General features: G+C 42.3%; 1 protein-coding gene across 1 annotated transcript in view; it reads right to left on the reverse strand.

The window, feature by feature from the left end:
* LOC143127422 (uncharacterized) overlaps positions 1 to 17,505 on the reverse strand; it is a 62,811-nt gene extending 45,306 nt beyond the window's left edge. Inside the window, exons 1-2 of the mRNA XM_076288918.1 lie at positions 17,451 to 17,505; positions 16,303 to 16,425 (exon numbers count right to left, since the gene is read on the reverse strand). The gene's annotated coding sequence lies outside the window, so the exon portion shown is untranslated. The remainder of the gene's footprint in view (positions 1 to 16,302; positions 16,426 to 17,450) is intronic.
* Positions 17,506 to 17,743: the final 238 nt, after the last annotated feature.

Raw genomic sequence — 17,743 nt, forward strand, 5'->3', positions numbered from 1 at the left:
TAAAATAAACACATGTATTCGAATATATTGGAATATCTAGGCTATATTATTTGCGCATTATGTCAGTGACGCGCATCATGTCATCTGTTTTTAACTTTTTGTATGGTTATTGCTTGACAGGGGGGATCCCAAGCAGCTTTCAGCCATAAGGCATTTCCTAATTCACCCGACACTGATATTCAAAATGTTGAAACTATTTCGGCATAGCCTATAAGCAGTTTAATTAAATGTAATGTTAGTTGTAAACAAACGGGCTACTTGGTGAGGCTTGGCCTCACAGATGCACTCGTGCCTTGAATGGGCCTATTAACTGACCGCCCGATTCACGTTGGCTGGGGGGCAGGGGGTGCCATCAGACATTTGTTCCCAAGGGTCTATGAATTGTTAATCCGGTCCTGCCCCCAACGAACGCAACTTTCCACCTCTGAGACAGCTTAAAAGAAGTCTAGAGGACTCCTAACTCACTAAGACCTACTTACTGTAGGCTGCGCAAACCACAGGCCTTTTTTTTGGGCAAGCCTGCAATCGAGGCAGGCCTTCTGTTGAAGAATTTTATATAAATCCTGCGCTAACAGTAATCCTCCTACCCCGCTACCACAGCTGTGGATAGTGTGGCATGCTCACGCTTTATGTCTCCTTCTTGCAAAATAGGCCTATAGCCCAACCATTTACGTCTTCAAAAAATAACAACTTGCCAGATATGCCTTCATATCTTTGGGCTTCATTCAGCATTTTGTTAGTGATGGGCAAATGAAGCTTTGGTGAACCACTGAACCACAGCAGTGTGAACCTAGCGACACTAGCTGAAAAGCAAAAAGATGGCCGCCACACATACATTTTTCAACATAAAAGTCCTTAGCAAACCAATATTTTTGGTTACATATACTGGTTTGGGTAAGGACTTTTATGTTGAAAAATCTACATGTGGCAGCCATATTGGATTTTTTCATTAATGTTGCTAGCTTCACACTGCTGTGGTTTAGTGGTTCACCAAAGCTTCATTTGCCCATCACTACATTTTGTTCTTCCACTGGAAATGACTCTTCTACATTTGCTGCCTGCTGCATCCTTTCTGTTTGTATTGTTTAGAAAATGTTTGACGTCTTGAGTTAATGCATTAAACATTGTTTGCTGGTAACCAGCCACCAGATTCTTGCGTGCGTACATTCTCTATTCTCTCCAAAATGTGCCCGTTCTATAGGCTGGCCAAGTGCGTAATTCTGCTACACTAAAAACACTAACGTAGTGTAACGATGCATTGGACTATGTAAGTTCCAAATATGAATGTAATTCTGCGGCATAAAGCAGATGTATTTGTTTATTGTACAGAAAAATAAAAATGACATGTCAAACAGTCAATTGACTACATTGCAGTCAAGAAGTAGGGCAAATTAATTTACGAAACCAAAACGTGGGTCATACTGTAGTTGTCTAAGCCTTTATAGCAGGAGTTTTCAACACCTGGGTTGCCTGAAATTTTAATGGGGTCGCTTGAAATATCCAAGTGGAAGGAAAAAATAGTTTTGAAAAAAAAGAATTATAATGCTATCAAAAGTATTATTATGACTAAAGCACCACATACACCCATAAGTAACATACATTATCGATAGGATTTTTATAAATTTGTTTTATAAAACCGATGATGCCACAAGGATAACGCGCTTGTCTAGCACCAAAATGGAACGGTAGCTTGCACTACCAACACACAGGGCCGCTGACATCACATCTACCTTGCGAGTGCAGTAACAACTGAAAACGACACAAAATGGAAAGATTTCTTCGCCCGCCTGACACCTCAAAGAACAGACAAGCCATACCCGATGAACAGACACCAAAAAGACAGCGGAGATACGACAATAGTTTCCTTCAGTATGGATTTACAAGCGTCATGGAAAGAAACGAGGAAAAGCCAAAGTGTCTGCTGTGTGGGAACGTGCTGTCTGCCAAGGGTCTCAAACCGAACAAGCTCAAAAGGCACTTTGAGACAGTACATAAAGATCATGTCGATAAACCCAAAAGTTTTTTTGAAAAGAAATGTGCTGAGCTGAATAAGCAGCGAGTGTACTTCAAAAAGGCTGCGACAGTGAGTGATGCGGCACTGAATGCTTCTTTTGAAGTTAGTTACCTCATTGCTAAAACCAAGACCCCGCATACAATTGGAGAGATACTAATTATGCCCGCTGCTATGAAAATGGCAAAAGCGATGTATGGGGAAGAAGAGGCCAAAAAATTAAATGTGATACCTCTGTCTGATAATACAGTTAAGAGAAGAATCGATGCTATTGACGCTGATCAGGAGAGCACGCTAGCAGAGAAACTTTGCAGTTCCCCAGCCTATGCTCTTCAAATGGATGTTAGCGCTGAAGGCAAGAATGCCCATGCTTTGACATTTGTTCGCTTCTTAGCACAGACTGCCATTCAGGAGGACATTTTATACTGCCTGCCTCTTCCTGAGCATGAGACTGCTAAGGCAATGTACGATGTTCTTGGGGAGTACATGGACACACACAGAATTCCATGGGAGAATATGGTGGGATTTTGCACCATCTGCGCTTTGGAATCATTGCATGATTCATCGTGAACAACTGGCATCTAAAGAACTGAGCGCGCCCATCGCAGACATACTGCAGAAAGTTGTAGCCATGGTGAACTACATCAAGCCACATCCCCTGCGAGCACGTCTGTTCGCACAGTTATGTGCTGACATGGGCGCTGAATATGAAGATTTAGTTTTTCACACAGATGCTCGTTGGTTGTCGAGAGGCAACACTTTGGAGCGTTTTTTCAAGCTGAGAAACGTACTGCTGGCGTTTTCAAAGGACGCGAAAAAAACTGATTTCGTGGACTTTCTGTGTGACCAGCAGAAAATGTGCCTCCTTGCATATGCCACGGACCTGGGACGGATTAAACAAATATGGGCCCCTGTGCACAATATCAAAAAAGGCCCTCCCTCCCCCTGACCGCGACGGGCGCGTTTGCGCATGCGCGTGCAAGTGACGTCCGCGTGCAGCCAGCGCTTCTCTCTTTGCTGTCGCTGTGCAGGCTGGTGCACAATCTCACACAATGAAAATGTAGTACATTATGTCATATATTATAACTCAGGCCCACACAGAAATGAATTCCAGCAGCTGTTTTTTATTATTAGGCTGTAATCTCTCTTTGCTGTCCAAACAGTCTACAGCAACATTTTTCACTTAACGGACCGGACAACAGTTGTCATATTTCTGACGGGGCGGTAGCAGGGACGTTGATAGTATTTTGGGGGGAAATTTTGAAATTCTGGCTGTTAAATATACCCTTTTAACGCAGTTTGGAAGGGGCATACAAACTTTAACAGAGCAAGCAGGGCCCGTTTTCTGTCTGACTCAGGTGACATGAACATTGGCTACCTGCATGATAAGGTTTTCACTTCACTGCTGCTTGACACTACCTTGCATGGAGACATATTTCACGTTAACAGTGGAGATGCTAGCAAAACTATAGCGTTTGGTAAATGGAGATGCAGATCTCCCTAATTAATTTATTTGCGCAACAGCCCACATTATGCGCTCACTCCAGCGAGACGAGTGAAATAAGTGTCTGTCATCGGCATCGCCATAGGCTATTTGCTACGATATAAGCTACTGTTAAGCCTACAACAAGTCGCGATTTATTAGGCTATCCAATCGCTATGCTGTTTTCATGAACATTGCAGGAATCCACTTCATTCACCTACCCACGAGTGGGTCAGTTTCACTTTCGCAAACACGCATACACATTGAATGAGCACTCATAGCCTACCACTTCCACCTAATGTTATGCCTCTATATTTTATGAATTAAGAAGTATTTATTGATCAGGAAAACATTTTTTTTTTTTTCAGTCCGCGGTTCCATAACACCATTCAGTTGTGCCGCAAATTAACAGACAGAAGCACCGGGCATAATCTAGCCTAAATTCATGGCAATTTTTTTTAAATCCAAAGGCCCCCATTGGCTGAGGGCCCCTGTGCACGTGCACACTTGGCACAAGCCATGATCCGTCCCTGCCACGGACACTTTCAGAAAACTCAATGAACTGAATACAAGCATGCTGGGGAAAAATACGAATGTCATGCATATGAGTGATCCAACAGCATCGACAAGTGTTCCACAAAGGAGATGTGCAGCCACCTGGAACGTCTTGAGGAGCACTTCGCCACATACTTCCCAGATGTGGATATGTCAAAGTTCGACTGGGTGAGGAATCCGTTTCACTGTGATGTGCGTGCAGTGGATATTCCTGCCACCGCGATTGAACAGCTGATTGACATGTCTCGTGACAAAATGCAGCAGCAAGCACATTCACGCATGACAGTGGAGGAATTCTGGTTTGGAGCCAGAGAGGAGTACCCCGAGATCGCACTGTGATCGCACTTGCTTTGAAACTATTGGTTCCCTTCGAGAGCACTTACCTCTGTGAAGCTGGATTTAGTGCTCTTGTCTGTATGAAATCTAAGTACCGTTCACGCTTGGATGTTACGTCAGAGATGAGATGCGCTTTCTCTACCACAGAACCGGACTGTCAAAGGCTGCAGAGAAGTGTGAGGGCTCAGATATCTCATTAGATGTGGTGAGTGGAGAGACACTTTGTCAAGTCATTTTTGTTGTTGTTGAAATGTTGCCTAATAGGCTATTTGATTGAAAATAAAATGTGAACTAAATAAAATAAAATTGTGCACTAAATTGTGGTTACGCTGTATTTCCAACACAGTATACCATATAAAAACATCAAACATTAATTTAAAAAATATATATAAATTATAATGTCAATCGGGTCGCCAAAAAATTGTGAGGTCAAAATGGGGTCACAAGCCAAAATGTAGCCTGTTAAAAACGTCGCAGAAGCCTACCAAAGGCTACAGATTAATTCTGAACAGTTATTTCTCTACTGGCTCAATTATCCAACATCACACCACTGCTTTGATTTGCGTAATTGCGTTACCCCAACACTGACAATAATGTAGACAGCAAATTTCGATTTCGATTTTCGTGTAGTCAAGCCTTAAAGGCCGTGTTGCAGGGTTCATTTTCCAACGAATTTGCACAATTTGCTTGTTGATAATAAACATTTAAACTGTTATCCATTGTATTTGATGTTGTTGGGTATCACAAAACGGAATATAATACGAAAAAGCAGGTACTATTTCACAGCGTTTGAAGTGATTTTCCTTTCCCCCACAATGCATTGCATTACGTCACCTTGGGGAGACTACAGACCAAAGCCCACCTTGAGACCCTTGAGAGTAACCAGAGAGGAGTAAAGAGAGACGAGTAAGGGATTGTTCAGCAGTAGATAGCACAGATTATAGATAAATAGATAGGCTATAGATAGCCTAGATATGTATATAGACAGGTAGATAGATTGCTAGATAGATCATGTCATATGCTGGTCACAGGAGAGCTCCTCGACCAGCGGCCAAAATGCACTTGCTTCCCTTACTGCAGCTCTCCACCACAGTGTCCATCGGGACGGCACAGCCCACACAAGCACCTGCAAAACTGCGACTTGCCCATATTATCTCCCTCTTTGGTAAGCCGTACCCTGACGATGTCAATGGCAATCAATCACGAGCAGTAGTTATCGAAAATATTCATGCTGAAGACACGACCAGTCTAATCGGCGGCGGCTAGAAGCTAAGTAACTGGGGTGGCTCACAGGTGGGACTAAAAAGTTAGCCCAGCTAGCTATCTTCTGACTAAGTTTGCCCGGTAGCCTACTTATCTGAACTAACGACATGATCACTATCACTAGATATAAAGAAAATGTTGACTTTCATTCGGTGCTGTCCACTGACAGTAACAAAAAAAGTGTCGTAATGCATATTGAACTGAATAGGTGCATTATGTAGCCTCATAATGAGGCCTCTCAAATTCAGAAAATTGCATTAAACTAAAATCGGAAGACATTGTTATCTTTGTTAGACCATACCCAGACAGCAAAATATATTTGGGCCAGATTTGGTCCAGATCTTCATTAGCATTTGGCGCAGATCCTCTAAACGGACCTGCCCCGGGGTCATTTCTTTCAACGGGCCAATACCGGAACAGGTTGGAATTACGGATCAGAGACAGATCTGGGCCAGAACTGGCCCAGTACAGTTAATTGCCATGGCATTTGGTGCGGATCTGGCCCAGACTCATATTCTACATCTGGGGCTCATCTGGCCCTGGTCTGTGATTCATATTTAAGCTATCAGACAATTAAGACCCACACAATTTGTAATTTTCAAAATAGTTTTTTATTTTAAAAAGGCAAAAGAGAACACTGTGTCCGCTAGCCTAAGCCTACAACATAACAAAAACCAATATGTGAAATATAAGGCTTATGTTGATAAACAAACTCCGCTAAACGCACTGAAAAAAAATGTCATGTTAACATAGTCCGTTGCATCTAACCGGCTGATGTCCCGATGATGATGACGACGGCGCTCAGCTGTGTCGGAGGAAGATTACTGGCCGTCTGGGGAGCTCTGAAAGCACAGAACAGTTGGGCGATCCTGCAGATCAGCAGGTCGGTGGACTTTGACAGCGACAGTTTGTTGTTTCGTGAGAGTTCTTCGACGTTAGCTAGGCTACTCAATCCAGACTGCAGGGCAGGCTGCCATCATGGCAGCTCGCAGGTCAGCAGCAGTTCCTTGGTCGCGGCAGCGGCAGATCTCTCGCAGAGGCTAGCTGTCCTGAGAAATATTTTCGAGCAGACGGTGAATAGCAGCGCTGTTCACGGATGGATGTCAGAGGACCAGGGCAAAAACTAGCCCAATGGACTAACGTTAAAGTTAGGCATCAACCTGCGATTCTTCCTCACTGCTCCTGTGAGACGTACAAAAAGCACACAAAGCAAAGAAACAAAGAGTAAATATTAGATTCAACATCCAAAGATTATTTATTTTATAACAGTAACGTTATAGTATGCCAACAACGCATTGCATCCCAAACCGGATAAACTGGAGGACAGCGACAATTCTTGTGGACCTTCGATAAAAGGCTTTATAGCCCAGTTTTTCCACTCTAAATCCATTTTAAACAGGCTTAAAAAACGCTGGCCGTCTAAAGCTACCTGCAGTGCTACTAGCAGCAAGGCTAGCTACAGACAAATGGCTACGAATTTGCAGCTAACACACAAGGACACGATATTAAGCGATTTTGGTGAATAATAAGCAAAGCTCACCAATTTAGCCTTAAAGCTCATGTTCACATAGTTGTGGATGCATGTTTAAAAGAACCTAGACTACAAGCTATAACCGTAGCTACTACCCAGCTTGTCTGGCACGTTTCAGGTTGTCAGAATTTCAGAGTAAACTAAGTTTGTAAACTTTCATGTTTAATACAGAACAGGCCTAAATATTTAGCAGACTAAAATGACATCAACACCAGTTTACATTTAAAATGATACTTGTATAATGTACTTACCAATAATCACAAAGACGGCGCAGCCTGTCTTCCACTGCATAATCACATAACGTAGTTGCAGTTGCAGGTTTATGTGGGGGAAAAGTGGTCCGTTAGTTGTGGCGCGTCAGGTCTGCGCAGCTCCTGAGGATCTGGCCCACACCCGCCGGGCGGACTCAATTCAGTTGTGGCGCGTCTGGTCTGCGAAGCTGCCCCGGATAGGCGCCGCACCCGCTGGATGGACTGTCACAGTCAGAAGCTACAGACAAGTCTGGCGCAAAGTTGGTGCAGATCTGCATAGTGAGTGCGACTGCTGCGCGAATCTGCCGATTCAAAAACGGATCTGGCACAGATGTAAATGCTGTCTGGGTAGGGTCGTTGTCATATAAATGCTGTAACGAAATTCGAAGTGTAAATTTACAAACAACCTCCCGAAATTCAGAAAAATTACTAAATTGATATCAGGCACCGTTATTACCATTGGTAGATCATAGGGTAGCTGTGATATAAATGCTGTGACGAAATTCGAAGTGTAAATATACAAACTTTATGTTGAAAGTGTAACCGCGACCGTTTCCCATAGGAATGAATGTAAAACATACCCTCCAAAACGAGACCTCCCGAAATTCAGAAATATTACTAAATTGATATCAGGCACCGTTATTACCATTGGTAGATCATAGGGTAGCTGTGATATAAATGCTGTGACGAAATTCGAAGTGTAAATATACAAACTTTATGTTGAAAGTGTAACCGCGACCGTTTCCCATAGGAATTAATGTAAAACATACCCTCCAAAACGAGACCTCCCGAAATTCAGAGAAATTACTAAATTGATATCAGGCACCGTTATTACCATTGGTAGATCATAGGGTAGCTGTGATATAAATGCTGTGACGAAATTCGAAGTGTAAATATACAAACTTTATGTTGAAAGTGTAACCGCGACCGTTTCCCATAGGAATGAATGTAAAACATACCCTCCAAAACGAGACCTCCCGAAATTCAGAAATATTACTAAATTGATATCAGGCACCGTTATTACCATTGGTAGATCATAGGGTAGCTGTGATATAAATGCTGTGACGAAATTCGAAGTGTAAATATACAAACTTTATGTTGAAAGTGTAACCGCGACCGTTTCCCATAGGAATGAATGTAAAACATACCCTCCAAAACGAGACCTCCCGAAATTCAGAGAAATTACTAAATTGATATCAGGCACCGTTATTACCATTGGTAGATCATAGGGTAGCTGTGATATAAATGCTGTGACGAAATTCAAAGTGTAAATATACAAACTTTATGTTGAAAGTGTAACCGCGATGTCCATTGAAATGCATTGAAATGAATGAAGCGCAGATCAAGTAGTCCCCAAAGTGACGTCATCACCGAATTGCGTACAAAAAACCCGCTAATGCTAAAAACAACAAAAACTGGCATTTAACACCATTTGGAGACATTTTTAAAAATGATATACATATATTGAGTGCTTTATGTACCCATTAATCAACAGTGGTGGTTAACCTGCAACACAGGCTTTAAGCCATACCCAAGTAGCCTAAATCGAGGTAAAGCGAGCTTTTTCAGAAGGGGCGGCAGGCAGAGTGATGTACAGTGGCAGAGCGACGCACAGTGGCTGAAAGTGGTACTAAAGCTTCATGCAGCTTCACGCCTCGTAATGCGCGACTGAAGTGGCCATTTGAAAGCGATGCCCACTGTACATAACCAGTTATTCTTACATTACAACACTGTGGCTATAAGCACTTAGCATTTAACAGCTCACTATCAATAACAGCTAACACTAGTTACCAGCAAAGCAGTAGCAAGACTAATGTGGACTAACAAGACAATATGACAAGTGAGAATGTAACAGTATCAGTAACTATTTCTTACCAAATAATAAACATCATCATCCGCATGTGTCCAATATTACTCCTAACCTTTAAGGCTAAGCTATGCATAATTTGAGCTAAGCTGCTAGCAGCCACATTGATACATTGGAGTAGCCTTAGCATGCTATCAAGGTCAAACTAACATTGGCTTAGCTTAGCGTCTTTAGCACAGAGCTTCCTTGATGACAGATATTTCCCACAGGATATCCATTCAACCAAAGTCCTTTTAGGCAAGTCCCTCCACTCGGCGGCCATATGCCAACGTTTTATGGGCACTCATCGGGCACAGTCTTTGGGTCGAACTGCGCGTGCGCAAGGCTTCACGACACCAATCTTGCTCCAGCGGCGAGATCACAACACATGATTGGCACGATGTCTTCACAACACACCATATGATTTGCTCAATGTATTCACATCACACCACATGATTGGCTCAATGTATTCACATGTCGACGTTTTGCCAAGGAAGGGGTGGGACTAGCCCCATGCATTTCTATGTCTCCTTATTAGAAAGTCTCTGATTCAACTCACATTCAAACTACAACTTAAAATTATAACTGAAAGACAACAACACTCAGCATCAGTATTTCCTTACATTAACATTAACTGTGGTACTTACATTTACATGGACGCACACAGTACTTTCAAACACTGCAGCAACTGACAAACACTTCTCAACTAACACCACCAGTTACTAACTTCTCTCCGTGTCATTGGAGCTTTGAATCTTTGAACATTCTGTTGCTATACCCCGCTAGGCCTTTAGGAGGCGCTATTAAGCAATATAATTTACTCTATGTCCCGGATCTTCACAACACACAGACATAATATAAAACCACCTGGGGCCTGTTGCACAAAAGCAGAATTAAGAAATCCGGGATAAGTTACTGAGCTGCGCTCAATGAATCCAAAACAAGAGCGTACAGGCTTAGTTGGTTGCACAACGAGCAAGCCAGGATGAGCAGACACGGATTCATCAAGCCAGGTGAAACCTATCCTGGATAAGTGCGCGCTCACGGCTCCCTCAAATAGACCCCGCTACCAATCACAGATTCACTGATTCACCATGGCAACTAGACATAACTAGAGCGGCTTCATTGCTTCTTCTACGGTGTGAAGTAGGTAGCGATAGCCTTTTCACAACAGCAACAAACAGCAACACCTCTGTTCAGGACAATATTGCAACTAGTGCCACCACACGCGAAATGGTTAGGCACTCCCGTGACGTCATATTGTCACATGACAGGTCAGGAATGGCGATATGTAAAAGTTAATTAATGATCACAAACGTTTAAATAATGACAGTGGGTCTAGTTATATGTGATAACAATGTGTAGTGGGCAGTGGAATAACTATTGGTTTCCGTTTGTGGTGACTGCTGACTGAGATAAAGGATGAGATTAAATAGATCCTGGAACTTAGCCTGGTCTGGAGCAGGCTAGCTCCACAGAATAAATCGCCATGGTGATTTATACCATAACATATCCTGCTGTCCCCTATCCCGTTTTTGTGCAACTGGATCATGGATAAATTGAGCCAGGATAACCAAGATATCCCGGCTTAATCCCTTATCCTAGTTTTGTGCAATAGGCCCCTGGCCATGAGTTTCTTTCTCTTTATTGTGATATCATGAGTGGTGTAGGATTGTCAAAGGTCAAACATGTCATCTTTTTAGAGATGTATACAAGTTTCAACTTACTATGATCAGGGATGGATTACTGCACAGGCCTACCGGGCCCAGGCCCAGGGGCCCAAGGGGTCAGGGGGCCCTGAAGCCCAAGCCTTTGCATGGAATCACTGCCTCAATATCAGCAAATCAGGATGTAGGCTATGAATCTGATTGAATTTAGTATTGGCCATCCCCAAAATGCACCAGAATACAGGAAATCACATCAAACAAATCAAAAATGTTCTGGGGGAGGACCCCCAAACCCCCCCTCCCACATATACAACAATTAGTGGGGGGCCCTTAATACATTTGGGCCCAGGGGCCCGAAAGTTCATAATCCGCCTATGATGAGACAATCCAAATGAGCAGAACTGTAGTTGACAAAACACTATCGATATCAAGGGGAAGTAAGAACCGTTACGGTAGCATGGTAGATAATTGGGTTACCGTAAAACTTCAAATAATCGCCGAGTCCTTAAGAGACGCCTGTCTCTTTTAAACGCCTGGCGTGGCTACAGGTTTGGGTTAAAGGCCGGTCTCCAGTAGAGGCCTGGTCTGTTTTTTAGTTTCGGGTTGTATTTAATCTTCTAAAACCCGTCAGATCGTCTGTTTAAAGATTCGCAATGACACGAAACAGAAAGGAGGTTACAGCAGTGTGAATTAGATGTTGCACGTCGTTGCAAGCCGTCGCAAAGCATTCACCTTGTCTGGTCACAGTTGCAAGGTTTTAGAATGTTGCATCAAGTTGCTGCTCATCTCGTCGCGAATCTTGGGTGTGATTTGAGTATGCCGCAGACTGCACACGTTATGATTATGGCATTAAAAGACTGCGGTGAAAAGCTAGAGTTCCAAATTGTATAGCTTTTTTTTTCAATATGAACTATGCCTATATGTCCGACTTTGTCATCGTTCAATTCATCCCTTGTGTTTAAAATTTGCGGATAGGCCGATGGTAAACGTGTTTTCATGCTGGCAACAAAACCAGAACGGTTCGCGAACGTTATTCTTTATTCTAAATGCCATGGCGATACAGAGAAGGAATTTACCTTAGACTAGGCTATATCAGAGCCCGTCTACGGACATTCTCTGGCTATATACTGAAATAGGTTAATTATGTAAAGCAAGCGCGCCGGAAGCACCGGTGCAGGGGGTGCGAACGCACCCCCACTTTTCGGGGGTAAAAAAAAAAACCTGATCTACACTGTAGATCTATTTACAGCACTGTAGCTTTAATTACTTCTGCTCTAGTCTGGCCTCCAAGCGCGCCGGAAGCACCGGTGCAGGGGGTGCGAACGCACCCCCACTTTTCGGGGGTAAAAAAAAAAAGCTGATCTACACTGTAGATCTATTTACAGCGCTGTAGCTTTAATTACTTCTGCTCTAGTCTGGCCTCCAAACCAGGTGACTGGTCCAGGAAAAGGGTTATCCTACGAGCAACCCTGCACTAGTGTTGCGGGGATAAGGTTTTTTAACATCCGCACCCACCCGACCCTCAAAAATATGCGCTGATTAACGACCCGAACCCGACCCGACCTGACAAAAAAAAAACAATGTGCCTATAGCCTAGGCTATATCCTTCGTAGTTCATATTGAGGTAGAGACAATGCTTTCTTATTAACTAAACACTGAAACAAGAAGAATTTGCACTGTAGGCTACAGTATATGCTTCAACAAAGAGTTGTTGCTCTAGGCTTGGCTCGCTATCATGTTGGATTAATTGAATCTGAATCTAGCTTCAGGGACATAGGCTAGGCCTACTAAATAAATAAACAAACTGAAAGATCCTTAATTCTTTATTGATGCATTTAAAGGTAAAACACAAGTAATAGGCTACATCATGTAGCCTAACATGAACTCTCTCTCTCTCTCCGCGGGCGGGCGCGCGAGCCAGTGGCGTAACTATAGTAGGTGCAGCAAGTGCAGTCGCACCAGGGCCCGTGACCTCCCGGGGCCCGTCGCTACCCCCGCCCTGCCTCCTTTTTTTTTTTTTTTTTAGAACTTTAGAGCACGGAGAGTGAAGCGTCACTTTGACGATCTATCGGAAGATGAGCGCTTAACCGATGCAGAGAGTCAAAGTGCAGGTATTTTATGCAACTCTGGACATCATAATCAGTCAGCTCTCCCAAAGATTTGCAAGTATGCGGGAAACTTGTCATGTGTTTGAGTCTTTACGTACGACCCTTCAACTGGCAGGTGATGATGAACTGCTTGAAAAGGCAAGACGTTTGTCAGACCATTATAGCAGGGGCATTGCACCGACATTCCCAACACAACTCCTCTCATTCAGGTCTTGCTTTAAAGCAGAGATTTCACAGATGTCATCTATTTTTCAACTTGCCAAAATGCTGGTGGTAGATTATGACAGTGTAACATCCACATTCGGGGAAGTGTGTAGCCTACTCATGTTGTTTCTGACATTGCCTGTGACTGTGGCAACAGCTAAGCGATCTTTTTCCAAACTCAAATTTATTAAGATCTATACCTAAGGAGCAGCATGGGGCAGGAGAGGCTCCGTGGGTTAGCTATCCTGTCCATTGAAAATACGAGAGCCAGAGCATTAAATATTGGGAACATCGTTGACGATTTTGCACAACGAAAGGCTCGTAAGATGGCCTTCTTCTAATGGCCTAATTCACGCATATTGGGGATTGTATGCATATGAATAATTTTATTTGGTTTCTGGACGGTTAAATAAGTTAGGCTACATTAAGTTTTGTTTCTGCGCAGTGCGAGTTTATAAGCAAGCAATCTACGCTTGCAGTTTCAGCAGAGGGTTGAAGAGGCGCATTGAGTGTTCCCATAATTCCATGCGAGTTGATGTTAATGCAGTAATATTAGATTACCCTGGCCTGCAGGCTGTTAATAAAATATTTTTTTTAATGTTTTGACATGTAATGGATATGTAGTCGTGTGTTTTTTATTTGAAATTGTAATCTGTAACTACTAAACTACTTCGGTGCCTCAGGCCCTTTGCATAAACAATTGAAGTCACCCTTAATGTGTATTGCATGTATCAGAGCTAATTCATCTTGGGCCGAAATTCGTTGATATGGGGCCCATGTAGCGCTCTCGCACCTGGGCCCACCATTGGCTTGTTACGCCACTGGCGCGAGCACAAACACACACACATTGACACAGATGTGTTCAATCGGTTTAAACCCTTGATATCTGTCTGTTGCCTAAACTTTACATTTTTATGAACTGAACCTGAAAATTATCATTATAGCATGCATCCACGAACTTAACAAAACTGCATCTGTCTAATGAAAGAAAGTTGAAATTATCATTAGGCCTATAACATGCATCCACGAACTTAACAAAAATGCATTTGTACGATCCTGTTTGATTTAGGTTAGCTGTTTGGCTGCACTGTGTAAAAAAAGAATGGAATCCACCGTTCCAGGATTTAACCTATTTCGACGCACCCGCGATATTTTCCGATCAAGCTTACCCGCACCCACGGTAACGGGTTGACCCACGCAACACTAATATGCACCAACCGTATCAATGCGACCAGCGAGGCTACGATGATACTGAAGCTCAGTTCAGTTATCGTCACCAGCACACTTACAAATCGCTGTGCATTACTGCTCTACGCTACCTTCAGTTGTATTTGTTCTTGGAACTTGTGTGGAGGACTACAGAGATTGTTTCAATGTTTTTGATCGTTTCGATGTTATAGGGCTCTTGTAAAATATGTCAGTGATTCACAGGCCAAATTATGTGCATCTTGGCACTGCGTGGAGAATGGGAATGAACTTGGCTGCGTGCACAGGACAGAAAATGGAGATTGTGATCATTGTTATTGGCTATAGACTACCTCCTTTATTCCTTGAATGGACATTCAGGTTATGCTGGTGTGTCTGTGTGTCAATATCAGGCGCAGTTTATTTTAACAGATTATTCATTTAGAACTTGTAGCCTAGACTAAATCACTCTGTGCGTAAAAAGACGCTACTTGCAGTCCAATCAGCTTGAATGAAACCACCCGAAATCACTACACAGCACCACACACCTAACATAATGACAGTTTTTTTGTTAGACTTTTTTAAAATTATTATTAGACTATCTTATATCGTAATATCCCACGTGAAAACCTGCGTGAATAGTTGTCTGGAATTTTCTAAATTGTCTCGGGGAACCCAGCCCGAAACCAGCTTTTTTTTTTTTTTTTGCACCCCCACTTTCAAACTCGTTCCGGCGCCGCTGATGTAAAGTCAAGTGCGCTTCTATGGGACTGGTGTGTGCACGCACAGTTTTTATTGATGAGTCGGAGTGGCAAGTGCTGCGCATAGTTGCTGTGGAATGTGGCTGCCCAGGGCATTATAAAACTTCTCACTCTTAGACCTACTCTTACATGGCGGTGAAATGGCGTATTTAGCTGTCTAAATTCGAATCATATGCTGGGGGAGAAATCGTCGGACATCCATGATTATTTTGTTATTCAGCACCCCTGGTCAAAAATATGTTCCCGCGCGCCTGGAAGTAGGCTATGATTTGAATGTAGACTGTTATCAAATTTGGCAAATACAAAACGGGAGAAACAATATGGTTCATGCTCTCTCATGCTGTTTCATTCGTGCCGAAAAGGAGGGAGAATTAAACATTAAGCACGTTCCACTTTTGCATAAATAATTCCTGAACGGTTTTGGTCAGGGCTGATAATGCAACTGTATTTGACAAAAGACCGATATAGGCTATTTGCTAGTGACAAAATATGAGCTTTCAGTATGATACGATCTCTTTGTAAATTACGTAATTAAAACGTGTTTCATCTGTTCTGGCTATCCCATTTGGATCTTACTGTATCTCACTCAATGAACAACATCTCAACACTAAATGAATGATGATCCGTAATTGTCATCAGATAGCCTAGTCATATAGGTAGACATTCAGTGTGTTTGAAATAATGAATTCGATAATATTTTCCATCTTTGCAGAGGAAAAGTTTTGTGTAAAGGGAATTAAAGGCCTGTCTCATATAGACGCCTGTCTCTAATACTAGCTGGTGCAGTTTGGCGATTTGGGAAAATAAAAGCCCGGGCTATTATTAGGAGTTTTACGGTATATACACTTCAAAGGCAATACATTTTTTTCAGAAGCAGAAGCTAATGGTCGTGCTCAAGTAAAATAACAGATAGGTATAAAGATTAAATGAAAACACAACTAAACAAAACAACTACAAAAAAATAAGCAGATAAAGAAACAAGATGTTAAATATGGTTAGTGCCTGCTTACAAACCGTAATGCATAATCTATAAAAATCTATTTCTCACACTATCTAATACAAATGTTTGAAAGACTGAATTCAAATACAGATATAGCTCACCTGGTTTTAAGTTACCTGTGGAGGGTCTACTTCAATGGACTGAATTTGAGACGGTTTTGTCTTCTTTCTAGAGGTAACTGTAAGCTGTTGTTTTCTCCGGCCTCTTTAACATAGGAAGTTCAGCTGTCAAAGAAAATGATTTGCATATGTGTGAGAGTTGCCTCTCTCATATGCTCACATGCCAGCAGAAGTGATGGAAGTTCCTCAAATGGAACTAAATTTTTTTTAGAGCAGTAAATGGCTCAGCCACTTCTCTTTAGACATTTCCTGTAGATATTGCATATGGGCCTAACTGTGTCTGAAAGTTGTTAAACCACTATTTCTACATTCTATGAGAACACTACCAGGGGTTTTATCTGATATGTTAGTCTACCCAAAACCTCCAGAAAATCTTTACAAGGTACACAGTAGACTATTTGTATGTGTGTGGCTTTTATAGACAGAATGTTGTGTCCATCTGTACTCTTACAATAATGTTTCTTCTTTCTAAACCTCAAATATCATGTTGATCAATATCAAGTTGGTTTTGTGCATTATTACAAATGTATGCACTGAAACCTTTCCCTATATCTGTAATTTTCAACCTTGTAACTGCCTCTGAATAAATATGTGAACGGTCATTCAAAATGAGAAAGGACAAGATGTACAGTAGGTTTGCCATATTTTACATCCACCTTATGCCCATTGTTGTTAGTGTGTGTGTAGGTATTCTGAGTTCAGGGTATAGATGAAGCATGATCAAAGAAATTAATACAGAGACTCTCTAATGAAGAGAGAGCACTCAAAGAATCCTCCATAGAAATGCATGGGGTTAGTTCGTAATGCCAATATGGCAGTAGTTGGAATGGTGTGATAGCTCATTTTTGGAGCTAAATGTTACAAAGACCAAGGAGATGTTCATTGACTTCACTAAGCGTGGAGGAAGCAGGACTGCAACTACAATCCATGGGGAACCAGTGGAAGTTGTACATGAATATAAATACCTGGGCATTATCATTGATGACAAACTGCGTTTTGACTCTAATACAGAGGTGATTATGAAAAAATGTCAACAGAGGCAGTATTTCTTGAGGAAGCTTTACTTCTTTTGGAGTGAACAGGAAGATTCTTAGCATGTTTTACACCTCCTTTATTGAAAGTATACTGACCTTTTCATCCATGTGCTGGTTTCACTCCCTCTCAATCAAAAATAAGAAACACCTCCAGAGCATTGTGAACCATGTTCTAAAATCATTGGCCACCCTCTTCAGTCTCTGACATCACTGCACGACAAGGCAACATTAAGGAAACCCAACTGCATCCTAGAAGACTCTACCCATGTCCTACACAGGGTTTTTGAATGGCTGTCCTCTGGCTAGGACTAACAGGAGGAAGGCCACCTTTACTTTTGAGGCTATTCGCCTTTTGAACTTGAATCCAAGCCCCCCCCCCCCTCCCCCAT

This window comes from Alosa pseudoharengus, unplaced genomic scaffold, assembly GCF_046254945.1.
Source record: "Alosa pseudoharengus isolate Yale_2024_CS ecotype anadromous, Long Island Sound unplaced genomic scaffold, YU_APseudo_1.1 YU_APseudo_1.1_scf_17, whole genome shotgun sequence".
Taxonomy (NCBI): Eukaryota; Metazoa; Chordata; class Actinopteri; order Clupeiformes; family Clupeidae; genus Alosa; species Alosa pseudoharengus.